Source organism: Loxodonta africana, chromosome 2 (assembly GCF_030014295.1).
Source record: "Loxodonta africana isolate mLoxAfr1 chromosome 2, mLoxAfr1.hap2, whole genome shotgun sequence".
In the NCBI taxonomy this organism is placed as follows: domain Eukaryota; kingdom Metazoa; phylum Chordata; class Mammalia; order Proboscidea; family Elephantidae; genus Loxodonta; species Loxodonta africana.
The window spans coordinates 179,677,567-179,698,644 of NC_087343.1; positions in this window are offsets into that span (position 1 = coordinate 179,677,567).

Below are 21,078 nucleotides of genomic sequence, written 5' to 3' on the forward strand. Positions count from 1 at the left end.
AGAATACTACGCATCGATAAAGAACAGTGAGGAATCTGTGAAACATTTCATAACATGGAGGAACCTGGAAGGCATTATGCTGAGTGAAATTAGTCAGTTGCAGAAGGACAAATATTATATAAGACCACTATTATAAGAACTTGAGAAATGGTTTAAACTTGGAAGAAAACATTCTTTTGTGGTTATGAGAAGGGAGAAGCAGGGAGGGTGGGAGAGGGGTATTCACTATTTAGATAGTAGATAAGAACTACTTTAGGTGAAGGGAAGGACAGCACATAATACAGGGGAGGTCAGCACAACTGAAATAAACCAAAAGCAAAGTTTCCTGAATAAACTGAATGCTTTAAAGGCCAATGTAGCAGGGGCAGGGGTTTGGGGACCGTGGTTTCAGGGGACATCTAAGTCATTTGGCATAATAAAATGTATTAAGAAAACATTCTTCAATCCATTTTGAAGAGTGGTGTCTGGGATCTTAAACGCTAACAAGCAGCCACCTAAGATGCATCAATTGGTCTCAACCCACCTGGATCAAAGGAGAATGAAGAACACCAAGGACACAAGGTAATTATGAGCCCAAGAGACAGAAAGGGCCACATGAAGCGGAGACTACATCATCCTGAGACCAGAAGAACTAGATGGTGCCCGGCTACAACTGATTACTGCCCTGACAGGGAACACAACAGAGAACCCCTGAGGGAGCAGGAGAGCAGTGGATGCAGACCCCAAATTCTCATAAAAAGGCCAGACTTAATGGTCTGACTGAGACTAAAAGGACCCCAGTGGTCATGGCCCCCAGACTTTCTGTTGGCCCAGGACAGGAACCATTCCTGAAGCCAATTCTTCAGACATGGATTGGACTGGACAATGGGTTGGAGAGGGATGCTGGTGAGGAGTGAGCTCCTTGGATCAGGTGGACACTTGAGACTATGTTGGCATCTCCTGCCTGGAGGGGAGATGAGAGGGTAGAGGGAGTTATAAGGTGGCGAAATGGACACGAAAAGAGAGAGTGGAGGGAGACAGCGGGCTGTCTCATTATGGGGAGAGTAACTGGGAGTGTGTAGCAAGGTGTATATGGGTTTTTGTATGAGAGACTGACTTGATTTGTAAACTTTCACTTAAAGCACAATAAAAATTATATATATATGAAAAAAAGATTCCCTAAGTTTGATCCCATTACAAACACCTATCATCTAAAAAAAAAAAAAAGTGAATGCAACACCTACACCCCTCTAAAAAGAATAGTAAAAAATGGGACGAAACACGATATATTATAGGAAAATATGATCTTGTTCAGGAAAAAGAATTCAGAGTGAAATCTCAGAAAGATAATTATCTGCTTCTTGCTTAGGATTTCACTTCTGTGTGGTTTTAGAAAGGTGGGCAGTCAATAAAACTTCTGCTTCACTAGCATCTGTTTCACACAAACTGTTCAAAACATTTAGGTTGAAAAACATCTCTATTAATAGAAGATTTGTGTCCCTAAATATGCTAGTATTACATTAAAATTATTACTGTAAAGTGGCCCAGTAGCTAAATCTTAAGTCGATTCAGAGCTTCAGAAATGCAGGTGACATTAACAAGCTCGGGTTTAGAAGGCACAGCAGAGCCTAGAAAGCTCCCTTTTTTTTTCCCTTGCCATACTCTTCCTTTTTTCTTTACATTAAATGTGACCATTCTAAGGTGGTCTCCTACAAATATTTTCCTAAACTACTGCCAATCTCTGTCTTTCTCTATCAGAGCCACTGCAATGTTTCCATCATAGCATTTGTCACAGTTGCCAGTTACAATTTAGTTGTTTTGTATTTGTTTTCTGGCTGTATTTCTCCCTATGACATATGTTCCATGAGGGCAAGGACCAAGTCTGTATCTTTTAACACTCTGCCACAGTGCTTAGATGGTGCTGGATGCTAGATGTGCTCAATATTTGTTAAATAAATACATCATTATTTTTCCATACGTAGACTAGCTCTGCATTGTTTTCCCCGTAGAATCCTTCAATATTGCAACTCGAGGCTTGAATTTTTTCTTCAGTTCTTTCAGCTTGAGAAATGCCAAGTGTGTTCTTCAAAACAAGATGGGAGGAATGTACAGAGTCACTATATCAAAAAGAATTGGTCGACATTCAACCATTTCAGGGGATAACGTATGATCAGGAACCGATGGTACTGAAGGAAGAAGTCCAAGTTGCACTGAAGGCATTGATGAAAAACTAGGCTCTGGGAATTGATGAAATACCAACTGACATGTTTCAACAAATGGAGGCAGTGCTAAAAGTGTTCATTCATCTATGCCAAGGAATTTGGAAGACAGCTACCTGGCCAACTGACTGGAGGAGATTCATATTTATGCCTATTACTAAGAAAGGTGATTCAAATGAATGCGGGAATTATCGAACAATATCATTAATATCACATACAAGTAACATTTTGCTAAAGATCATTCAAAAGTGGCTGCAGGGGTATATCAACAGGGAACTGCCAGAAACTCAAGCTGGATTCAGAAGAAGATATGGAATGAGGGATATCATGGCTGATATCAGATGGATCCACGGTGAAAGCAGAGAATTCCAGAAAGATGTTTACCTGTGTTTTACTGGCTATGAAAAGGTGTTTGTGTGGATCATAACAAATTATGGATACTATTTCCAAGAATGGGAATTTCAGAACACTTAATTGTGCTCATGAGGAACCTGTACATAGATCAACAGGCAATCATTTGTACAGAACAAGGGGATACTGTGTGGTTTAAATCAGGAAATGAAAATATGTATGCTGAGCAAATAACCTGAGAAGGTGGACTATTTGAACAAAAATGGGGCATCTAGATTGGAGGAAGACTCATTAACAACCTGGGTTATGCAGATGATACAACCTTGGTTGCCGAAAGTGAAGAGGACTTGAAGCACTTACTAATGAAGATCAAAGACCACAGCCTTCAGTATGGATTACACCTCAACATAAAGAAAACGAAAATCCTCACAACTGGACCAATAAGCAACATCACGATAAGTGAAGAAAAGGCTGAAGTTGTCAAGGATTTCATTTTACTTGCATCCACAACAACACCCATGGAAACAAGAAATCAAAAGACGCATTGCATTGGGCAAATCAGCTGCAAAAGCCTCTTTAAAGTATTGAAAAGCAAAGATGTCACCTTGAAGACTAAGCTGTGCCTGACCCAAGCCATGGTATTTTCAATCACATCATATGCATGTGAAAGCTGGACTAGGAATAAGGAAGACTAAAGAATTGATGCCTTTGAGTTGTGGTGCTGGAAAAGAATATTGAATATACCATGGACTGCCAAAAGAAGGAATAAATCTGTCTTGGAATAAGTTTGACCAGAATGCTCCTTAGAAACAAGGACGGCGAGACTTCTCACATACTTTGACATGTTATCAGGAAGGACCAGTCCCTGGTGAAGGACACCATGTTTAGTAAATCAGAGGGTCGGCGAAAAGGAGGAAGACCCTCAAGAAGATGGACTGACTCAGTGGCTGCAACAATGGATTTAAGCATAACAATTGTGAGGATGACAGAGGACCGGGCAGTGTTTTCTTCTGTTGTACATAGGGTCCCTATGAGCCAGAACCGACTTGACGGCACCTAACAACAAGACTAACTCCCACTTCAACAAGCTAGGATAAAAATATAAAAATACTGATAATTTTAGTTATACCTGTTGAAAGAATTGTCATAGACAAAACACAATTCATTTTTTTATCTGACTTTATTGCATTCTTGGTGAAAGTATACACACCAAAACGGGTTACCGTTCAACAATTTCTACAGATAATGTTAAGTGACATTGGTTACATTCTTCAGTTTATGACAACATTCCCATTATTTCCATTCTAGTTATCCCACTCCCATTAATTTAGTATTACTACCCCCCTAAACTCCTCATCTATGCTTTAGAGTAACTGTTGTCCACTTGGCCTTATATGGATAATTTTGAAAATAGCACAGTTCTCAAGGGTGAAGTTATGTTTTGAGCTAACCTGCTATTTAGTGAAAAGGTAATTTCAGGGGATAGTTTCTGTGCAAAGTTTAAAGAGTCTCAGGGCAATAGTCTTGGCAGTTCCTCCAGAAAGAAAGTAATTTTGGATTCTTTGAGAATTTGAAGTTCTGTTCCACATTTTTTTTCCTCCTTTCTGTCTGGATCTATCTATTGTGACCCTGATCAGAATGTTTGGTAGTGGTATCTGGGCACCATCTAGTTCTTCTGATCACTAGGTAGAAGATGGCTTGGATCATGGAGACAATTAGTTATGTATTCAGGCTCCTTCTCTGATTCTTGATTTTCTTCATTCTCTTTTGTTCCAGACAAATAAGAGACCAACAGTTGTATCTTATATGGCTGCTCACAAGCTTTTAATACCCCAGACACTGCTCACCAAACTAGAACATACAACATGAGCCTTATAAATTGTTACGCCAATTGACTGAGTTGTCCCGTGAGACTATTGCCCTAAGTAGTGAAACCAAGAAAACTAATCCTGTGAAATTATTGTTTGTGTCTAAGAATTGTGTGCATTAGTAGCCCCAATTTGACATATATATTTATTTTTTAACACAATTTATTTTTAATGAATTTCCTGGTTATCACATGCAAGGTAAGTAGGTTTGCTTCTGTTTTTTTTTTTTTTTTCTCCTAGATATTAGGGAAAGACATGTATTCATTCTGCGGAACCTTATTGAATTCTGGAAATAAAAAATTCACAGAAATATCCTAAAACATACACAAAAGTTCAAGATTACTGAAAAATTTTACAAAAACAGGTCACATTTTAAAAACTTGTTTAAACCATCAATTTCTCCAGTGCATCTTTGAAGGCATGACTTCCAAAAGGATTAATTTGGGTACTGAGAGTCTGCTTGTTTTTTAACAAGTTGTTTTGAAAATCTCTACAAACTGGAGTATTCTTGTTTGAAACCTTCATTGGAAATCTCAAGGAATTGCTAGTGTTTCTAATTTGATTGTACAAAGAATAACTCAAAAAAGGGACATTTTATGCCTGGATTAAAACCATAATTAAAAATAAATTTAAGAAACCGCTGCAGAGAACTCTTAAAAGAGAAACCTGAATCTATGTAGTTTAGATCTTGCAGCAAATTACTAGGCACCATTACGTCCTCACTCAACGAAGTACACTGTCAAGACATTTTCCACATTTTTAAAAACAGTTTTAAGTTTGATTTGTATTTTAAGCTAGGAATCAAGCCTGTTCTGAAAACGATCAACCTTAATTAAAGCTTTCCCACTGCCGAATTGCCTTATGTGGAGTTCTCTGATGGTCAAAACCACTTTCACAAGTAACTATTTGCTAATTGTTTTTAACATTAGGGATAAACAGATTTAATTCCGTTCCCTTATTAGTTTAGGGATTTATCACCACTATATTAAATGCAGATCATGAGGCCAGGCCCTGTTTCATTAGCTAAAAAACAAACAAACATTAAACTGGACAATATTTGATGCTGCAATTACTGTGGCCTCTCTGTAAGTACATCATTTGTATTCACTGTAATAATGGACTCAGTGACAAGGTGGTTGACCTCCTAAAGTTTCTGATGTAATTAATATTCATGAGGGAAAACTGCAAGAACCTGCTATTTATATTCTGAAAAGCTGTCATGGTCAACAGTATTTCTAAACCCTGCTTATCCAACTGCTTGGCTCTGCCTGTATCCTTGAGAAAGAAGTGGGCTTGGATCTGAATTATCCAGATAAGTGCTTAATCCTGGTTGCACCAATTTCAACCTGATGCCTTTTTTCATGATTATGCTGTTATTAGTTGCCATCGAGTCAGCTCTGACTCATGGTGACCCCATGTACAACTGAATAAGATCCTGCCTGATTCTGCACCATTTTCACAATCATTGGTATGCTTGAGTCCATTGTGGCAGCACTGTGTATTTTGAGTCCCTCCTAACCTATGGGGATCATCTTCTAGCACTATATTAGATAATATTCTGTTGTGATCCATAGGGTTTTCTTTGACTAATTTTCAGAAGTCAGTCACCAGGCCTTTCTTTCTACTCTTAGTCTGGATGCTCCACTGAAACTTATCCACCATGGATGACCATGCTGGTATTTGAAAAATTGGTGGCATAGCTTCCAGCATAACAGCAACACACCAGCCACCACAGTATGACAAACTGACAGATGGGTGGTGGTTCCATAATGGTATACATTAGTTATTATGCTTTACTACCAGGTAATTAAGGAGGGAAACCCTGGTGGTAAGTGCTTAAGAGCTACAGCTGCTAACCAAAAAGTAGTTCGAATCCATCAGGCGCTCCTTGGAAATCCTATGGGGCAGTTCTACTTTGTCCTCTAGGGTTGCTAAGAGTCAGAATCAACGTTACGACAATGGGTTTGGTTTGGTTTGGTGGTGCAATGGTTAAGCGCTTGACTGTTAACAGAAAGGTTGGCTGTTTGAATGCCCCAGCCAGTCTGCAAGAGAAAAAACCTGGTGATCTGCTCGCATAAATAGCACAGCCTAGGAAACTTTATGGGACAGTTCTACTCTGTCATATAGGGTTGCTATGAGTCAGAATCCACTCAATGGTACACAACAACAACCAGACAATTTCTGCTGGCCATATCCAGGTTGAAGACTTGATGACCAGTGAGAAAGAAAACATGAAAGTATGTAACTCTCACACAATATTTTTCAAGATGTAGTACTAGGAACCAGCAAAATCAGCATTTCCGGGGTAAAACCAAAACCAATCTCCGGGGTACAGGTCAGAAATGCTATTCTTGGGCCCTGCCTTACACGTACTGAATCAGAAACTCAGGGGATGGGCCCAGAAACCTTTGCTTTAATAAGCCTTCCATGTGATTCTAAAGTTTGAGAACCACAGCTTTAGCACCTTCTTCTAAAGCAGTCAGTGGACTATTGAGTGTTGCCCTACAGTGGGCTGGCGGCTCCAAGCTCCTCTGACTTCAAGAGTTTCTCCCTCAGCATGGTCTGTCGGCCCCTGAACTTTAGGTTCACCTCTCCTAGTAACTAGGAAGTGTTGGCTAGCTGCAGTATTTCCTTATACACTTACTTGACTACTGCATACTTGTGTCCATGCTTTCTTGCTGGTTGGAAAGCAAATAAAAGTAAACTTGATATAAGTCAGAGTCAGCATCTTCACCAGTCTTCAAGTCTAGATCAGCTCATTGTGTCCTGACCCAGTTCAGTGTTAATCTGAAAAATGAACAAAACAAAAACAAACCTACTGTTGAAATGTCCATAATGTGTGACTGACGGTCCACGAGGGTTCTCCAGATAATCTGGACCTCTGGATAATGAGATCTACATGTTGTATTCTGAACTGAAAAATTTACTTTCAATATTTATCAAACATCAGTCAGCCTTTCACTGATTTTTCACCAACATGAGCACCAATCTCAGTATCTGTTTTGTCAAATTCAGAGATTTCAGAGAGTGTTGCTTATATTAGGATTAGTAGCTAATCAAAGGGTCAGCAGTTCGAATCCACCAGGCGCTCCTTGGAAACTCTATGGGGCAGTTCTACTCTGTCCTATAGGGTCTCTATGAGTCAGAATCGACTCGATGGCACTGGGGTTTTGGGTAGATGTAGGAAGTTGGTTATTTGCTACAGTATACTTTATTCTTCTAAAAGAGCTATTAAATAACATATGAGAATGTCTATTTAAAATAACCATATGTTTAAAGCACTATTGCCTTTATTTGTATAAATTCAATTTCTATGTCTCTTTTTACTGGGATAGCTTCTTCCTTCAAATTGTGATTAATTCCATATAAATGTAATGTTCCAGAGAATAGAAAATTTTTGCTGAGAAAGCATCAGGGTTGTTTAAAACCTTGTAAATACGACATAAATTGGAAATGGTACTAAGTTCAGGAAGGTTGCCAATAAAGGGTCAAAATACCAATTTAACTGTGAGCTGAGGAAGTAGCTAAAAGGGGAAATCGCATTTTCCAGGAGCCTAAGTCAAAAACAGAATCAAAGCATTTCCTCCAATTTGGCCTCATTCTCTACGTAGAAATACAAACTGCTGATAATTAGTCCTGTGTGATGACACTTCCCACAACCCATGGTTATCACCAACATGTGGGTGGTGGTGTTAATTGCATTTCCATTTTCAGTTCCACTTTGGCTGCCTCGGTAGAATGTGACTGTCATTCTACGTCTGGGAGAATCTTAAGGTGTGCTGTCAACTCCAAAAGATTCAGAAAATGATCAAGTTTGCCAAGTTGTAGAGGTTAGTCTACAGAACTTGGAAATGAAGAATTATCTCTGTTTCTGCATTTGTCCCTAACTAGAGTTTTTTTTTTTTTAGAGTTACCATTTTTCATTTATATCTTTTTACTGAAAAAGTAGTATAGCATAAACTTCAAAACTCATCACCAAAAGTAAGTCTGGTTTACTGCGAATTTTTGACACAATTTTAAGTAACTGGAATATAGGGTCGCTATGAGTCAAAAAAAAATTTTTTTTTTTTTTTTTTATGAGTCAGAATTAATTCAACAGCAATGGGTTTTTTGGTTGGAATAGTCCTAGACAATGTTATTCAAACATATCATGCCGTGACATACCTAGAAAATGACAATTTTCCTCAGTTCACTGGGGCAAAGGGCCAAGACTGGTTTCAGTTGCCCCAGCCTCCCCCACCAATGACTACGCCCTGAGTCACCCCAGCACACTTGTAACTCACTCACTGAATACCAACAGGCTCATGTACCCCCATTGTTAGACTCTGTCAGAGGGTTTTTGATAATATGTAATGCCTGGAATGAGTCACCGAATGCTCCAAAGAAAGAAAGAGTAGGTGGGGAGAAATGAGAAGGTGGGGAACTTTTTTTTTTTTTAAAGAAAGGAAAAAATAAATAAATAAAACAAGTCAAGAGTGAGGAGGACAAGAGTAATAATGACATTACAGAAAGGTAAACAGTTCAAAAGCAAAGACCCAAATTTAAAAGCAAAGGACAAAGATACAAGCCAAGAAACAGAGGCCTAAAGTCAGGTGAATGAAGAAATCAAATATTATTATGAGACTATAGATTTATCGAAAAAAAGCTGGCGTTTTAAGAAGTTTTATACAGGAGGTACAAAGACATAACCATCAAAAAATAAATGTGAGAATTAACAACTAAATAAATAAAGTTTAGAAGGGAAAAATAAACAAATAAATGTGAGAACTGTGTCTCTTTTTTCTTCCTCTTGCAATTTTTTCTTACTAGTCTCAGAGACATTTTCAGCTTGATACTAGTATGCCTTTCAAACCTCCTTAAAACTTGCTTACCTTTCTTTTTAAAAAAGAAATCTCTGAGCTTTTGACCTCTTGGTGGAATTTGATAATATTATTTTCATATTCATTGTAATTATTTTTTTACCATTCACTTCTGCTTAAGGTATACAACTGGCACAGAATGATAAAACAAACAAATAAAAGCAGCACTGCCGTCAAGTGAATTCTGACTCCTTATATAACAGATTGGAATTGCTCCGTAGAGTCTCTGGGTTTATAGTCTTTACAGAAGGAGGTTGCAGGCCTTTTTTCTGTGGTACCGCTGGGTGGGTTTGAACCACCAACCTTAAATTACTAGTCTAGTACAAATGTTTTGGGCCACCCACAAGTTTGGAAATCTGTTTTTGCCCAAATTTTACATTGCATGCTCGTCTGCTAATTTCTGAACTGAATCCAAAGAAATTACAATTTTTTCTTAGCGTTTCACGGCTTCCTAGAACCAAATAGGATATTGGAAAAAAGCATGCTCTCTCCCTCTCTTTTAATGAAAAGTTTAGAAACATACATCAAATAACTTGTTTAAAAACTTTTTAAAAAATTGTCCTCAAATTTTGCTGAAAAAAACCCTGCAGGATTCATTTGTCTCCAAATTTGTGTGTGTTTCATGCTAACCAATATCAATCACAAAAGTAAAAACCAAGTAAAAAAATACACCAGTCGAAACTACTTGCTGAAGAGTGAAATATCATCACTTTTACAGTATCTGGCCACACTCAAAGTAAAAACCAAGTAAAAAAATACACCAGTCGAAACTACTTGCTGAAGAGTGAAATATCATCACTTTTACAGTATCTGGCCACACTCCTTAAATATTAGAGCTACATGCAGTGGAGTTCTGGTGGTGCAGTGGTTAAGAGCTCACCTGCTAACAAAAAAGTCAGCAGTTCAAATCCACCAGCCACTCCTCAGAAACTCTTTGGGGCAGTTCTACTCTGTCTTATTGGGTTGCTATGCATCGGAGTTGACTCGTCGGCAATAGGTTTGGTTTGTTTTTTTTTTTTGGTCCAATACAGTAACCACTAGCCAGAAAGAGCTATTAACCACTTGAACTACACTAGTCCAAACTGAGATGCACTGTAATTATCAAATACATATTTTAAAGATTTAGTATAAAAAAGATGAAACATATCTAGTTAATTATTTTATATGGATTAAATATTGAAATGATAACAATTTGGATATGCTAAACTAAATAAAATATATTATTATAATTTATTTTACCTCTTTTTACCTCCTTAATGTGGCTAATACAATATTCTAAAATACATACGCGACTCACGTATTTCTTTCCAGCAGTGCTGCACTAGAAATGGGAAACCGGGTGGCATTGCAGTTAAGAGTTATGGCTCCTAACCAAAAGGTTGGCAGTTCAAATCCACCAGGTGCTCCTTGGAAACTCTATGGGGCAATTCTACTTTGTCCTATAGGGTAGCTATGAGTCGGAATCGACTCTATGGCAACAAGTTTGGTTTTTTTGTTTGGCTCTAGAAATGTTAACCAATGGATTCAGCAGCGTAGAGATCATCAATAACACTGTGGAGAACATAACTTTTTTCCACAATTCTTTTCATAGTTGCGGGCCTGTTACATTTTTTTGCATCATCTTGAATTGTTTTTTATAAATTACATTATCCCAGGTAATTGTCCATTTTAAGGATTTTTGAAATGATTCTTAGCTAATACTTATATATAATATCCTCATAAATTTCTGTTGTTTTCTGTATCACTAAGAATATTTCTAATATTTAATTGTATATGTTTTGGTTTTCTTTTTTCCTTTATTTGGGATTAACTTATTATTTTTATTGCTTTTCTGTTTTATTAATTTCTCCGTTTACATATACTGTTCTTTTCTGTTTATTTCACTGTTTTTTTTGTAATTTTAATATTCAATTCATTTTCCCTTTTTCTTGTTTAACAATAAAAAATTAAGACAATAGACTTTCATTTGATCACTTTTTGTATCGTAACATATAATTTCTAATTTTTTAAAATTTTATCATTACTTACTGAATAGCATATAATTTGAGTTTGATTTATATTTTATCCTGAGTGTTTTATTTATTTAAAATGTATTGATACTTGTTATTTAAACATTTTAAAATTTGTTTCTAGTATATGGTATTAATATTGTAAATAAAAACTATGAATTCTACATGAAAACATTTATTGACTTTCAGTGATGCAGTATAAAATAATCAACATTCATTTTAAAATCTATTTGTTCTCTGCAGCATAAAAATTTACTTATTTATATTCCTATAGAGCGGCTGTGAGTCGGAACTGACTCGATGGCACTGGGTTTTTCGTTTAAGTTTGGAGTAAGGAGCCCTGATGGGGAAATTTTTAAAGTGGTTGGCTGCTAATCAAAAGGTTGGTGGTTTGAACCCACCAGCTGCTCTGTGGGAAAAAGATTTGGCAATCTGCTTCTGTAAAGCTGTAAACCTTGAAAATCCTATGAGGCAGTTTTACTCTGCCCTCTAAGGTCACTATGAGTCAAAACTGATTTGACAGCAATAGTTTTGGTTTTCATGTGTTAAGTTTGGGGTGGTTTATTCCCTGTTGTTAGGTGCTGTGAGTAGATTCTGACTCATAATGACTGTATAGGACAGAGTAGAACTGCCCCATAGTGTTTCCAACGAGTGGCTGATGGATTTGAACTGCCGACCTTTTGGTTAGCAACCAAGCTCTTAACCACTACACCACCTAGCAACAGATGAATGATACATTTTCTGTCCTCTTAAACAACCTAACCTCACTGATACTGTATACAATACAGACTGCCTCTGTTTTCTTTTTTTTAAATGCTGTGTCATTTTAGAACAGTTCTAGATTAAAAAAAAAAAAAAAGAAGAAGAAGAAAGAAAATCAAGTGGGTTACGCAGAGTTCCCATATAGCAGCATCTGGCAGAGCTTCCAAACTAAACAGAACTATGAAGAAAGGCCTGGTGATCTACTTCTGAAAATCAGCTCAAGAAAACTCTATCGTCAACCAGCATTTCATTCATTCTGCTCTGCGTGGGGCTGCCATGAGTCAGGGGCTATCTCGAGGCATCTAACAAGAACAACAAAAGTTCCCCCTGTTATTAATATCTTACATCCTTGTAGTGCACTTGTTAATACTAATGAACCAATATTGATACATTATTACTATTTTTTGTTTTTGTTATAGCTTCTATAAGTAGCAATATATAATAAATATATTGCAGATGGATTTTCTTAAAACTCAATCTGAAAATCTTTAACTTTTAATGGGGAATTGATATTTGATATATTTTTGTACATACCAAAACCAAAACCAAATCCAGTGCCATCGAGTCGATTCCGACTCATAGCTACCTGATAGGGCAGTGTAGAACTGCCCCATAGAGTTTCCAAGGAGCGCCTGGCGGGTTCGAACTTCCGACCCTTTGGTTAGCAGCCATAGCACTTAACCACTACGCCACCATGGTTTCCATTTTTATACATAAAAAAAAAAATATTTGATATATTTTGTCCTAATTCTGTCCTATTGTCTCAAACTTTCATTTCCATTTTTTTTTTTTTTTTACAATTATTGAACTGTGCAATATATTTCTATCTCCCTCTCCCCTTACTCTCTGCCTCCTTTTTATTTTATTCTGGCTACCTTTATGTTCTTAAAAATATGTATCTCTACATATTTTCCTTTAAAAATATTGCCAAAGAAAAAGTCAGCATCTAGTGACTATCCCCTGTGAAAACTGGTAAGTTTAGTATACTTTTACTTCATCTCCCTGCCCATATTTCAGAGTTATAGATATAATCTAGGGCAGTGAGTTGAAATCTTTTTAGTAGCAGAAACTTGTCTTCAAACAAATCTTGCAGGAAAAACCAATATATAAAACAGTTTAAAAATGCAGCCACTCTAGTTGAGTCACATAGAGTTATTCTCATCTCCATTCCTTTCAGTCCTTCTGAAAAGTTTCCAAGATGGTCTTTGTTTGATAATAGAATTTTTTCACCATCCATTTAAATGTGTGAATCTCTTCTTTTCACCCAAGGTGAGCAGGCCTCTGGAGGCAATGGATGTTTTCTCTGCATTTATTTCACTGACACTACACATGGGATCACCACCATGAGATGGAATTGACTTGATGACAATGGGTGTTGCTTGGGAACACGATATAGACAGTCTGGAGATCTTTCAAAGGGAATATACTAAAGGAAGTGTAATAAAAAATACATGAGAATCTATAAAAGGTGATGACCCACGTTAGAGCCATGGACTATTCTAATTGGCCTCAACCCTCCTCATTTTATGCTTCAGCAAGTAACTAGCCTTCTTAAATATTAAATAGTAATCAAAAACAAACCAGCACAAAATATATGTATAAAATTGCACAGAGAAAATGATGAATATGGAGGACATACAAAGCATACCTGAAGAAGAGAAAATAAAATGAAAAAAAAAAGACGAATATTCATGATATAAAAAAACACTCTTTGAGATGGAAAAAAAGAATCTTGAGATTTAGATTAAAGAGTATCCTATATATTGATGCAGCATTCTGGTGATATATTGAGGCACCATTACTGAACTTCAAAAACAATGAATAAATTGAACATACATCTAAGCAGGAAAACTGAGTAATGCTCTAAGGAAAAACCGATTTGCCTCGGACTACTCTATAAAAAATAGCAACACTTAATGCCAAACTAAAGTAGATGAATTTGTAAAACATTTTGAAGGGAAGTACTATGCCCCAGGAATATTATGCCCAGATCAGCATGCTCAAGCATATAAAAAAGTAGGAACTAGAGCATCTCTTAGAAAACAAAATAATCCAAAACATCACTAGATTAGGAAATCTAACCAACTAAGAATAAGTCAAAATGAATAACTTTAAGAATAGAGGGACTAAGAAAAAAGGAATGATAAAAAGTACTGAATCAATTTGAATATATGATCAACTTTTTAAAACCCTGGGAATGTTTACAAACTTTAACATATATACATATAAACCTTGTTGTTGTTAGGTGCTTCGACTCATGGCAAACCATGCAAAGCAGAACTAAATGCTGCCTAGTCCTGCACCATCCCCACGACTGGTTGAAAATCAGACCATTATGATCCACAGGGTTTTCACCGGCTGATTCTCAGAAGTAGGTCACCAGGTCTCTCTTCTTTGTCTTAGTCTGGAAGCTCTGCTGAAGCCTGTTCAGCATCATAGCAACACACAAGCCTGCACTGACAGACAGATGATAGCTGGGCAGGAGGTGCATTGGTTGTGAATCGCACCCAGGTCTCCTGCGTGAAAGGAAAGAATTCTACCACTGAAACATCACTGCCATATTAAATGGAGACCCTAGGTGGTGCAAACAGTTAATGTGCTCATTGCTAACCAAAAGGTTGGCAGTTCCAACTTCATTCAGAGTTCCCCAAAAGAAATGCCTAGCCATCTACTTCCACAAAGTTGGCCACTGAAAACACTATGGAGCACAGTTCTATTCTGATACACATGGGGCCACCACGAGTCAGAGTCGACTCAATGGCAATTGGTTTTAATCTGAGAGATAGCGTTTTGTATACATTCATTTTCCCATTTCCCCTTTTATGCTTTTCTCCAATTCATCTTAGTTATGTTATTATTTTTATGTTGTTAAGGTTTATATAAAACCAGTTCCAGTTGCTGTCCAGTCAACTCCCATGTGTGTCTGAGTACAACTATGCTTCATAGGGTTTTCAACGGCTGTTATTCTAGAAGTAGATCACCTGGCCTTTCTTCTGAGTTGCATCTGGGCAGCCTCAAACCTCCAATCTTCCACTTAGTAGCCAAGCACATTAACAGTTTGCACCTCCTAGGGACTCCTTTGTTTATAAAAGGTATTAAAAATAATACCTTAAGTAAAAATATGTGGCACAAATACATAAGAATTCCAACTTACAATTTTTAAACATTTTTCTTCTTAACTTTAGTGTGATCTTTTCAGAACTAATTCTTCTTATTAATAAATTCTTCTTATTCAATAATTCCTTCAGTCTTTCTTCAGGTTCTTTTTTAAAAGTTAAAAGTTAATTTTAATTAAAAAAAAGGATCATATAACAGAATTACATTTAAAAATATTTCTTTCCTCCTTTCTTGTAATTTTCTTCCTTTCTTTTTCTTTTCTCCTTTCCTTCCTTCTTTCCTGTCAGCCTGTATGTACACAGGGAGAAACATTCAGAACAATATTCCTTAACTCTTTTGAAGGTCTTTTCTGGCTGGGAAGATACTTCTATAACTTTCTTTCTGTACTTTTAGTACATTTGGAAATGTTTCAAGTGATCATATGTGATATATTTTTTAAAGCATTGAAAAGTAAATAAAGGTGAGATAATCAATTATTTAGGAGTCCTGGTGGCACAATGGTTAAGTGCTTGGCTGCTAATTGAAAAGCTGGCAGTTCAAGCTCACCCAGAGGCTCTGCAGGAGAAAGACCTGGCAATCTGTTTCAATTAAGATTACAGCCAAGAAAAAACCACAGGAAAGTTCTACTCTGTCACATAGGGTCACTATGAATCAAAATTGACTCGACAGCACCTAACAACAACAATAATCAATTATTTGGGAAGAATATAAAATTGGAACTCTCTCTACACATATACAGAGAGAGAGAGATAAACAGATATGAATTCTAAGTCTTTTAAACATTTAAACACAAAATTTTTAAAAGGAAAAAGAAAATAGTCTTTATATCCAAATAGAAACTAAAAAAAAAAATTTTTTTTTTTTTTTTAGTTTTACTGATGAATAATTTACCAAGGATTAGAGTGAGAAATTGTGTTCACACATAAAATCAAGAAAAATAAATCACAAGAGTGGCTTAGTGCTATAACATAAAAATAAAGGATATGTACATATGTATGTACCCATTGCTGTTGAGTCGATTCCAACTCATAACAACCCTGTAGGACAAAGTAGAACTGATCTTTTGGTTAGCAGCTGAGCTCTTAACCACTGCCCCACCAGGGAGATATATATATATCTATATATATATATATAGATATATAGGTATAGATATATATACACACACATGCTAAAATATAGAAAAATTAAATGGTGAACTATAAAAAATGTGTGCATAACATCCATGTCATTTATGAAGAAAGTGAACACCATTAATTTGTTTCCTTCAGGAACCTTCAGCTCTTAGTATAAGCAATAGCACATAATAGAAAGTACATTTTTAAAGACTGAAAGAAAAGGAGGAAACACTGAAATTCTGAGAGAATTCAGTTGTCCTCTTTATTTTTTTTTTCTCTATTTCTCATCTTTTTTACAGTGAATATTCTATGAAGGAGGAAATATACTGAAATTGTAAAAGAATTCAGCTGTCCTCTTTAATTTTTCTCTAATTTCTCACCTTTTTTTTACAGTATATGCTTTATTAAATACGTATTATTTTTAAGTCAAAAGCAATATTCTTAAAGAGCAAATAATGTAGAATTAAATGTATTTAAATATCTACTTAATAATCTTCTTGATAAAAACCTTGTAAAAATTACATTTTTTAAATTTTATTTTAGGTAAAAGTTTACAGTGTAAATTAGTTTCTCATTCAAAAATTTATATATAAACTATTCCGTGACATTGGCTGTAATCTCCTCAGTGTGTCAACACTCTCCCCCTTTCTCTTTCCTTCTTGGGTTCTCTGTGTCCATTCGTCCAGTTTTCCTGTCAATTCCTGCCTTCTCATCTTTGCTTTTGAGCAGGTGTTTTCCATTTGGTCTCCTATACTTGATTGAACTAAGAAACATGTTTCTCACATGTATATTGTTTTATAGGCATGTCTAATCTTTGGCTGAAAGGTGGACTTTGGGAGTGATTCCAGTTCTGAGTTAGTGGGGTGCCCAAGGGCCAGAGTCTTAGTGGTTCCTCCAGTCTCTGTCAGAATGGTAAATTTGGACTTTTTTTGTGAATTTGAATTTTGTCCTATATTTTTCTCCTGCTCTGTCTGGAAACTTCCATTGTGATCCCTGTCAGAGCATTTGGTTGTGGTAGCCAGTCACCACCTAGTTCCAGGCTCAGGCTGGCGTAGGCTGTGGTTCACGTGATCCATTAGTCCTTTGGACTATTTTCCCTGTGTTTTTTGTTTTCTTCATTCTCCTTTACTCTGAATGTGGCAGGAGCAATAGATATATTTTAGATGGCCACTCACAAACTTTTAAGACATAAGATGCTACTCACCAAATTAGGTTGTAGAACATTTTCTCCATGAACTGTGTTGTCTTAGGCTGGGTTCTGTAGAGAAGCAAAACCAGTAAAGTATATAAATATATATATATATATACAGAGAGAGATTTATATCAAGGAAACGGCTCACGCAATTGTAGAGGCTGGAACATCACAAGTCCATGGATCAGAATAGAGGCTGCTCTCAATTCACATAGCCACAGGGGCTGGTGAACTCAAGATGGGCAGGTCAAAGAGCAGGGCTTCCGCTCTCAGGCTGTGAAGATCTACAGATTCCAAGATCTGCAGATAAGCTAATAGCTCAAGTCCCAAGAGCTGAAGGTCAGACGAACAGGAGACAGCCACAGGATCCAGAATGAGCAAAAAGCCAGAACCTCCGCTTATATTCAGATGTAGGCCACACCCCCAAGGAAATTCTCTTTCCACTGATTGGCTACTCACTGCAGATTCCATCATGGGAATGAACACTTATAAACACTGAAGATCATGGCCCAGCCAAGTTGACACACTATATTAACCATCACATGTTATGCCAGTTGACCTAGATGTCTCCCCAGGCCATGGTCCCCAGCTCTTAACCCTCTTAACTCAGTCCCTCAAGGTGTTTGGTTGTGTCTAAGAAGATTCTATGGCTTTGCCTTGATCAAATTGTTCTGACTTCCTCTATACTGTGTGTTGTTTTTCCCTTCACCAAATTTAACTCTTGTCTACTACCTAGTTAGTGATTTCCTGCCCCCATTCCTCTCCTCTCTCACAACCATCAAAGATTTTTTTCTATGTGTAAACCTTTTCTTGGATTTTTATAATAGTGATCTCCTACAATATTTGTCCTTTTGCGATTGACTTATTTCACTCAACGTAATGCCCTCTATGATGCATGTTGTGAGATGTTTCCTGGATTCATCGTTGTCCTTCATCATTGTATAGTATTTCATTGTGTGTATGTACTATAGTTTATCCATTCATCTGTTGATGGGCACTAAGATTGTTCCCATCTTTTTTTCTATCATGAATACTGCTGCAATGAACATGGGTGTCTATTTGTGTGACGGCTCTTATTTCTCTAGGACATGTTCCTAGGAATGGGATTGCTAGATCATATGGTATTTCTATTTTTAGCTTTTTAAGACAGCACCATATTGTTTTCCACAGTGGTTGTACCATTTTACATTCCCACCAGCGGTATATAAGAGTTCCAACCTCCCCACAACCTCTCCAATATTTGGTTGTTTCCTGTTTTTTTTTTTTTTGATTAGTGACAGTAATCTTGGGGTGAGATGGTACCTCAATGTAGTTTTGATTTGCATTTCTCTAACGACTAATTTAGTTGTAATTGACTTGATGGCAATGAGTTTGGTTTTGGTTTAACAACTAATGATCCAGAGCATTTCTCATGTGTCTATTAGCCACCTGTATGTCTTCTCTGCTGAAGTACCTGTTCATATCCTTTGCCCATTCTTTTAATTGTATTTTTTTATTGAGGTATAGAAGTATTTTATACATTTTAGAGACTAGACCCTTGTTAGATAAGTTGTAGCCAAAAATTTTTGCCCAGTCCGTAGCTTCCTTTTTTATTCTTTTGGTGAAGTCTTTTGATGAGCATAAAAGTTTGATTTTTAGGAACTCACAGTTATCTAGTTCCTCTTCTGGCATTTGAGCATTGTTAACTGTGGTTTATATTGTATTTATGCCATATATTAGGGCCCCTTGCATAGTCCTTATTTTTTCTTCAATGATCTTTATTGTTTTAGGTTTTATATTTAGGTCCTTGATCCATTTTGAGTTAGTTTTTGTGAGGTATGAGTCCTATTTCATTTTTTTGCAGTGGACATCCAGTTTTGCCAGCACGTTTGTAAAAAGACCACTTTTTCCCAATTTAATGGACTTTGGTCTTGGTCAAAGATCAAGTGACCATAGATGAATGGATTTACATCTGAGTTCTTGATTGTGTTCCGTTAGTCTATGTGTCTGTCATTGCACCAGTACCAGGCTGCTTTGACTACCACGGCTGGATAGTAAGTTTCGAGGTTCAGTGTGTGAGGCCTCCTACTTTGTTCCTTTTCTTCAATAATGCTTTGCTTATCTGGGGCCCCTTTCCTTTCCATATAAAGTTGGTGATTAGTTTTTCCATCTCATTAAAGAATGCTGTTGGTAATTGGATTGGGATTGCATTATATCTGTAGTTCGCTTTGGGTAGAATTGACCTTTTCTCAATATTGAGTCTTCCTTTCCATAAGCGTGGTATATTTTTCCATTTATGTAGATCTCTTTTGGTTTCCTGCAATAAAGTTTTGTAGCTTTCTTTGTATGTCTTTTACATCCCTGGTTATATTTACTCCTAAGTATTTTACCTTTGTAGGGGCTATTATAAATGGTACTGATTTCCTTTTTGAAGTCCTCTTTGTTGGTGTATAGGGATCCAACTAATTTTTATGTGTTGATCTTTTATCCTGCTACTCTGCTGAATCTTTCTATTAGTTTCAGTAGTTTTCTTGTGAACTCCACGGGGTTCTCCATCTATAGGATCATATCATCTGTGAATAGGGAGAGTTTGACTTCTTCCTTTCCAATTTGGATGCCCTTTATTGCTTTTTCTTACCTTATCACTTTAGCTAGGACTTCCAGCACAATGTTAAATAGGAGTGGTAATAAAGGTCATCCTTGTCATGTTCCCCTAAGCAGGAGGTATGCTTTCAGTCTCTCTTGAAAATGATGTTGGCTGTTGGTTTTGTGTAGATACCCTTTATCATGTTGACAAATTTCCCTTCTATTCCTATTTTATTGAGAGTTTTTATCAGGAATGGATGTTGAACTTTATCGAATGTCTTTTCTGCATCACTTGAGATGATCATGTGATTCTTATTTATGTGGTGACTATGTTGACTAATTTCCTAATATTGAAACATCCTAGCATACCAGGTATAAATCCCGCTTTTTTGTAACATATTATTATTATTATTATTTTGATATGATGGTGAATTCTATTGGTTAGAATTTTGTTGAGAATTTTAACTTCTATATACATGAGAGATATTGGTCCATAATTTTCTTTTTTTGGTGTCTTTGTTTGGCTTTGGTATCAAGGTTATGCTGGCTTCACAGGGTGAATTTGAGAGTATTCATTCCTTTTCTGTGCTCTGAAATAGTTTGAGTAGTACTGGCGTGAGCCCTTCTCTGAATGTTTGGCAGAATTCTCCAGTGAAGCTGTCCGGACCGGGGCATTTTTTTTTTTTTCTGGTGGTGGGGGACGTAGTTTTTTTTATTATTACCTCTTAAATCTGTTGTTATATCTCTGTTCAGATTTTCTATCTCAATTTCTGTTAGTTTAGGTATGTAGTGTGTTTCTAGATATTTGTCCATTTCCTCTAGTTTCTCAATTTTGTTGGAGTGCAATTTTTCAGAGTGTTAATATTATTTCCTTTTAATTTCAGTTGAATCTGTCTTAATGTCCCTCATCTCATTTCTTATTTGGGTTATTTGCTTCCTCTTCTTTTTTTTATTTTTGGTCATTTTGGCCAATGATTTGTCTATTTTGTTGGTCTTTTCAAGAACCAACTCTTAGTCTTGTTGATTCTTTCTATCATTTTTC